The sequence below is a fragment of the Ictidomys tridecemlineatus genome, chromosome 4 (genome assembly GCF_052094955.1).
Source record: "Ictidomys tridecemlineatus isolate mIctTri1 chromosome 4, mIctTri1.hap1, whole genome shotgun sequence".
Lineage (NCBI taxonomy): Eukaryota > Metazoa > Chordata > Mammalia > Rodentia > Sciuridae > Ictidomys > Ictidomys tridecemlineatus.
In genome coordinates this window covers 149,464,528-149,472,638 of record NC_135480.1, presented here as the reverse complement: position 1 = coordinate 149,472,638, position 8,111 = coordinate 149,464,528, and the positions used below count along the sequence as shown (strand labels likewise).

Sequence of the window (8,111 nt, the reverse complement as noted above, 5' to 3'; positions counted from 1 at the left end):
AAAAATTACTAATACAATGAGTTTGAATTAGAAAAAATTAGACTCTAAATAAATTGCTAGAGAATAAAATTTTATTTTTTAGATATATTTTGTGGCAAAATATTCTGTAAAAACATCTCTAGGGAACACAATAAAATTTTAGCACCAAAAATAGTAATGTTATAATTCAGTAGGAATAATACATTTCTTTTTTTAAAACTTTCTTTATTTTTTTATTTTTTAATTAACTATACATTACAGTAGAATATATTTTGGCAGAATATACATACATAGAGTATAACTTATTCTATTTAGGTTTCCACTCTTATGATTATACATGATATGGAGTTACCCTGGTCATGTATACAAACACAAGCCTAGAAAAATTATGACCAATTAATTCTATTGTCTTTCCTATCGCCCCCCTTCCCCTTTGTTTCCTTTTGTCTAATCCAATGGATGAGAATTTCTTAATGGGGGGAGTGTCAGTGAAATTTTTTCTCTAAATACAATATGATCATTAACAAGCTAGTAAATCTTAATTGGAATGATAACACAAAAATAGCAAAATCATACTTTGCTTATGAAAAATTACGCCTAATCTTTTGTAGGGATAGCTACTATACATGAAGAAGCAAAGATGAAGTTACTTTCTTGAACACCCAGGAATGTTAAGGAATCTGATCTTAGAATGAGCCAGTCATCTTCTTCCTCCCCATCATCTTTAACATCTCATTTCCTCTTTTCCCCTGAAAACCTTCTTCCTCTTCTTCCTCCTCTTCCCCTTCTTCAGCATAGTCATAATCATCTTCTTCATTCTAAATTTCTTCTCTCATCAAGTATGAGAGGCCCACTTCCATTTCTCCCTCTCTCAGCTCTGAATCTGCTTTGTCTTCCTCCTTTTCTTCCTATTCTTCCTCCTCTCCCTCATGTCCTTCAGGTGGACCAGCTTCATCTTCCTTTTTATCTTCATCATCTTTATCTCTATCCTCCTTCTCCTCTTCAGAATCTGGTGCTTCTTTATTCTTCTGATCAAATCCATTAAACTATGTGTTTTGTTTCAAAAGTTCACAAATACTTTCTTCATAATCTTCCAGGTTTCTGATCTCTCAATTAAACAAGTCAAGACTTTTCAAAATGTTAAGATTTTTCAGAGCTTCCAATGTAGTAAGGTCTTTTATTTTGTTTCCACTCAGATTGAGATAAGTAAAATCTGGACATTTTTTCTGTGAGGATTTTCAAACCTGAAGAAACTATATTGTCATATATTTTCAACTTTCAAAGTTTATTTAAGCTGGGAAATTGGGCCAGTGAACTTAATTTCATATTAGCCACATTTAGAACTCTAATTCTTCAGAAGTGGCATTCAGAACTTCAGTTTCTCCATTGACACACAGGACATTATCAAGAACTAACTCTGTCACCTTCTCTGAGGCTCTGTTCCTTAACTCCCTATTCATGTCTTCTTCCTGCTCTTCTGCTACTACTCCCTTTCCTACTACCTCCCAACCTTAAAATTTTAAAATCTTTGGGAATGAATGAAAAGAAAGACAAATGCCCACTACCACCAGATAGGTGTGGGGGAAGAAAGAAGAATGGCAAAGGAGTACAAGGAGTTGGGACTTTAACTCAGCCGCCACCACCTCCTTGTCCACATACCCACAGATGCATACATGTACATGCATGTGCACACACACACACACACACACACACACACACACCAAGAGTTCCTCCTGGCTTTGCTTTTATATATATGTAACTTTTATGTGTGTGGTGGTGGTGCTGGGGATTGAACCCAAGGCCTTATGCTAAGCATGTGCTCTACTACTGAGCTATATCCCTAGCCTTTACATATTTTTAAACTTTTGAGATAGGGCCCAGGTGGACCTTGAACTTGAGATTTTCCTAGTCCCTCCCAAGTAGCTGGGATTATAGGTATGTGCCACCACACCTAATGACAAATACAATTTTGTGTCAAGAGTGTAGCTGTGAAGTGGCTAACAGACCTGGGTCTACAAATCATGGACTTAATTTATAGATCATAAAATTTTTAGGGTTCTTCAGTTTAATTTCATTTGAGAATGGAAAATTATCCCATTAGCTGAGAAAATTATCCCATTATCTGTCACAGTTTTGATGTTCATTAATTATTTGTTGAATGAATGAATGAAATGTTTTGCCTAAGGTCTCACAGAGGTAGATTCTGCACCAGAACTTAACTTCATGCTGAGCTTGGTGCTTATTCTTCTGTGCTGATATACCTTGCTATACTTTGGATTTTGACTATCCTCCAAAGGCCCATGTATTAATTGCTTGGTCCATAGGGTGGAGCTATTTGGGATGGTAGTACTTTTAAGAAGTGAGCTTAGTGGGAGGTCTTTTAGTCTTGGGGGTGGGGCTGTGCCCTTGAAGGGGATAATAGGACTCCAGCCCCTTCATCTCTATCTCCTTTTCTGCTTGGATCATGATTAGGTGAGCAGTTTTGTTCCACCGTGTATTCCCACCATGATGTTCTGTTTTTCTTCCCCCCCCACCCCCAAGCAGGCCTAAAAAACAGGGGAAACTGATCAAGGACTAGACCTCCAAACCTTTAAGCCAAAATAACCCGTTTTTTCTTTATAATGTGATTATCTTAGTTATTTGTTATAGTAAGAGAAAGCTGGTTAACATACACATAGATCCCCAGTGTGTATTTGTGTGCACATTGAGGTAGGTTAGTAATCCCTAGGGATATCATAGCATCCATTCTCACTGTAGGAGCCCTAGACAGAGAAAGTGACTAACTCAAAGGAGAAAGTATATTTATTTATAGTCTGTCAGAACCATTCATGAGACTCCATGCAAAGTGCATCATTTGCTTGAGAGGTTTGGGAAACCATTAAAGCAGATCTTCATTATGAAGTAAGACAGTAGATGATTTATAACAGTAGGAACTTTTGCTGATCTCACATTTTTATGGGAAAAAGAAACTAATATTCAAGCTCAGAATGATAGTTGGTAGAGGTAAGCATTAGATATCTGGGGAAAATTAAGGCTCTTTGCTTTTTATTCAAATCTAGTTATGTGTAGGGCATAATGTAATGTGGGGCATTTTGCATCAGAAAAGAGGAAACTTAACTTGCTGGCTGCACCCGCTTCCCAGTCCTGGGGCCACATGTGGCTAAAAGAGCACCTAGCGGTTAGCCAGAAGGCATTGTCCTGGGTTGTGATGAAGAATTGGACCACCTCTAGGATAGGCTCAGAACCCCTCTGCCCTCACAGACATTACTGCCTCTAGAATGGGTGTAGATGTAAATTCTCCCCACACTGATGACCTTTATCCTGATTGGCTCCTGTACATTATATTAGCTGGGTATGTTTTCTCATTAAACGAGATCCTGCTTTGACTGTTCTCCCTGGAGCAACTGATTGTCCTCCGGAGAGGGAGTGCTGGATGCGGGCAGCCAGTCAACCTTTACCTTTCTTGGTTTGTCCTGGTCGGGGCATGCTCCCCCAATCTCTCCTGCAGGTCAGGAGGGAACAGGGGGCTTAAAAACCCTGACAGTTATGTACCTTCAAAACTTACCTACTCTGTCTATAAGCATGGGAATATAGTCAGGTAATGTAGAAGCCTATTGAAATAATGTAAAATCCAGGTTTCTTTGGAAAATGGTCTGTAAGACCTTATATGAAAAATTTTAAAAATTCAGAGAAACAGTGTCCTAATAGAAACAAGTGTACCTAGATCTTATTCTTAGTGCTACTCTCTAATAAAAGCAAACAGGGCTCCTTAGAAAAATGGCTGAATACAGAAATAGACAGAGTATATGTGATAACCCTGGAGCATTTTATCATGCCAAAACATAAGAAAGTATTTTAAAAAAAAGCTCAATTATGGAAGTATGCCAAAGAGACACTGGAGCCAAGAGAAAGAACTTCCACCCACTGAAACTAGAGCAATGTGAGCAACAAATAAAATAGTACTGGATTATAAATATTCATGAGTCCATTCTTATATAAATTAATTAGTGAAAATTAATTAATGGGGGAGATAGACATGTTTTGCATGTAGTAAGAATTCCAAATAAATTATATAGATACTCTAAAGGAGAGGGAAAATAACCTTATTTTATTCCTTAAAAAATGGGCTATACACAGTGACTTCCTTCAAAAGAATACAGTGTGGAAAATGGGAAAAATAGAGTAAATTTACAGTGAAGAACTCTGACAAATACTACTTCAGTCAGGTGATCAAGGTCATCAATCATATATAAAATATGTTCCTGATACATCATGTGAAAAAAATGGCACTTTACACCTGTTGTTATGGTTTGGATGTGAGAAGTCCCCTAAAATCTCATGTGTGAGACAGTGCAAGAAAGTTCAGAGGAGAAATGATTGGGTTGTAAGAGTCTTAACCCAATCAGTGAATTAATTCCCTGATAAGGATTAACTGAGTGGTAACTAAAGTGGTAGGATGTGGCTGGAGGTGGTGGGAATTGCATGGGGGTGGGGGGTGGGGGGGTGGTTTGGGGTATATAATTTGTATCTGACAAGTGGAGAGTCTCTCGGCTTTCTGATTACCACGATGTGAGCTGCTTCCATCTGCCATATCTCCTGCCATGATTTTCAGCCTCACCTCAAGCCCTGGGGAATGCAGCTGGCCTTCTATGATCCAGATCTCTGAAACCATAAGCCCTCAAATAAATCTTTTCTCCTCTACAATTGTTCTGGTAGGGTCTTTTGGTTACAGTATGAAAAAGCCGACTAATACACATGTGATCATTTTTTCAAAAACATATGTGCCCAGTGTAATCATGAGAAAAACACATCACATTCCAAGAGATAGACATCCTACAATATACTAATGCTACTTAAAACTATCAATATCATTAAAAACAAGAGAATCCTAAAAAGACATGACAGCTAGATGTAATGTGGTATCCTGGATAGGATCTTAGACCAGGAAAGGACATGAGGTAAAACTAAAGAAATCTGAATGAATTATGGACTTCAGTTAATAGTAATTTGTCAGTATTGGTTCAATGATTGTAACAAATATAGAATACCATGTGGGATGTAAACTATAGGAGAAACTGGGTATATATGGTATATACTATTTTCTCAACTTTTCTGTAAATCTAAACTGTTCTAAAAATAAAGTTTATTAATTGAAAAAATCATTCCAAACTTGGGACTGAATGTGTTTTCATGATATAATTCACAGCCTCCTTCTACAAAAAAATTAACATTATGGGAAAAATGCTCAATTGATTTTCTGGTAAGTTTTAATGTGATGAAGACTTGTTCTAGGAAAGTACTTACTTACCCAGCCAGTGACTATCAGTCGAGAGTTATTGACCTTTCTTTAATCAAACATTGCTTTCTTTGGGTATCTAATCTAACAATTATTATCTTACTTTTTTTTTCTGTAAAATTTCTTAACCAAGAGTGAAATTTTGAACGGGTGTAATAGGGGTTTTTCATAGAATTTTGGAATCTACTTATTGCATAATTGAAAAGTTGTTTTCAGAACTTCTAATCTTAGTCTGTATTATTATAGAGACATCATAACAAATTGTTTTTACTAGATATTACCTGTCACTTTTCTTTTTTCTCCTTTCTTATATCACTAAACTAAGATAACAAAAATACAATTAAAATAGTGAAGGGGGAAAAAAACAAAGTAATGTTGGACATTTTACTTTCAGTTAGGTAACCTGAGGCATATAATGAAAATTTTCTTTTGGGGAAAGATGGTATCCTTCTCAGACATATGAGGCATTTGGGAAATAAGTGTAAGTTCCCTTTTGAAAAATTATGCCTCACTCTAAATATTAAGGCAAAGGACAAAGGATATTTAATTGTTTTTATACTTATTGGAACATAATATGAAGGGTCTCTCTGATATTGTGGTTTCTTTATAAAGAAAGGGAAAAAAAATTACCCCTGGCAAGACCTGTTGACCTTGTATTTCTGCTGTACACTGTATGTCAAGTCAATGTAACTGATCAAAAGATGCAGATCTTGGTGACTTTTATAGTCTAAAGGCCAAGAATCTAATAGACCTAAGGAGGGAGAGAGGGTCCCTATGAGCTTCAGCCATGGACTGACACCTCCAGGTTCTGTGTATGAATCAGAATTGTTTGGAAACTCCTACAGATAAGACATGAGTATCTAAGCATTAATTCAGAAACCTAAACTGTTTTTTTTTTATTAAAGATAGAACAAAATAAAGCCAGAATTCCCTAACTACCTGGGAATGACATTTTAAAAAATGGACTAAAGATGTATAAAGCTGATAGAATAAGGTACAAGAGGGTTAGATTGGCAATGTGGGATCTGGAAGCCACGACTAGATCTACAGTAAGGACCTCAGTGGGATGTCTTTCAGCCATTCTGTCATGTGACATTTTAATGCTTTTTCTAAATTGTATTTTTCTCATTTTTCGTAATGAAATTTTATTTCATAATGAAGTTTTATAGACTTATTATCAAATATTTAGAAAACACATAAAAGAAGAAAATAAAAATTGCCAGAAAAGTTCACACCTAACCTTATGTTTTTACAGCATATTTTATTTATGGTCTCATAGTGACCTTTGAGGTAATTTTATAGTCTTCACTTTTCATATAAAGACAGTGAACTCTGGGAGCTTTTCTGGCCTTCCCCAGTGGTACAGGTACTCATCTGTTGACCCAGCCCCTGCTATTCTCTTATCCACGTACAGTCCTGTGAATCCTCTTTCTGCTTTCCCAGCAATTCATTGTAGAGTTTGAAGAGTCTATCAATGTCTGTCCCTATGACCTTTTTTGTTTGTTTATTAGAACATTATAACTATACAGAATAGTTGAGTTCATTTTGACAAAAGCATTTGTGCATGGAATTTAATTTATTCCATTTTAGTCTCTGTTCTCATCACCTTTCCTTCCTCTTTTCCCTTTCTCTATTCTCCTTCCTTACTCTACTGATTTTCCTTTTGCTTGTTTATTATTTATTTTTGATGGCACTTCCTACGTATACTTAAAGGTAGAAGTCATTGTGGAATATTTATACATGTACATAGCATGATTTTGTTCAATTCACTTCACATTTCCTCCCCCTTACCATCCCTCTTACCTCCTTATTAATCTCCCTTTCTACTCCACTGGTCTTCCCTATGTCTTCATGATATACAATCTTCACTCTTTTCTCCCTTATTTTGCTATGGTTTTCACATGAGAGAAAACATTTGATCCTTGATTTTCTGAATCCTGGTTTATTTCACTTACATGATGTTCTTCATTTCCATCCATTTACCCACAAATATCATAAATTCATTCTATATGACTAAAACACCATTGTGTATTTTTTTAAAGTTAGGTTCTCTTTAATACTTTATTTTCTGTTATAGTTGGACACAACACTTTTATTTTATTTCTATATTTATATGTGGTGCTGAGGATTGAACCCAGGTCCTCACACTTGCTTGGTGAGCACTCTGCTGTTAAGCCACAACCATAGCCCCTCCATTGTGTATTTTTACCACATTAATCTATTCATTTATTGACAGGCAACTGGGCTAGTTCCATAACTTGGCAATTATTAATTGTGCTGCTATAAACATTGAAGTGGCTATATCACTATTGTATGTTGATTTTAATTCTTTTGGACAAATACCAAGGAGTGGGATAGCTTGTTCATATGGTGGTTCCCTCCCTGGTTTTTTGAGGAATCTTCATACCTTGACACAGTGGTTGTATTCATTTGCAGTCCCACCAACAATGTATGTGTTTTAGTCAGCTTTTTCACCACTATGCCCAAAAGACTGACAAGAACAGTTAGTGGAGGAAAAGTTTATTTTGGGGGTCATGGTTTCAGAGATCTCAGGCCATAGGTGGCTGACTCCATTGCTGTGGGCTAGAGGTGAGGAAGAACATCATGGCAGAAAGGTATGGTGAAGGAAACTGGCTCAGAACATTGCAACAGGAAGCAGAGAAAAAAAGCTCTTATCAAGACAAAATATAAATCTCAAAGGCATGTCCCCTGTTTCCCACCTCTTCCAGCCACACCCTATCTGCCCACAGTTACTACTCTACAGTTAATCCATCAGTGGATTAATGCACTGATTATATTAAGATTTTTAAGAATGAGTATCTAAGCATTAATTCAG

The 8,111-nt window shown here is 36.4% G+C and overlaps 1 pseudogene; it reads right to left on the bottom strand.

Annotated features, from left to right (window-relative positions):
- Positions 1–576: 576 nt before the first annotated feature.
- Positions 577–3,465, bottom strand: LOC101964568 (acidic leucine-rich nuclear phosphoprotein 32 family member E pseudogene; annotated as a pseudogene).
- Between the last annotated feature and the right edge of the window lie 4,646 nt (positions 3,466–8,111).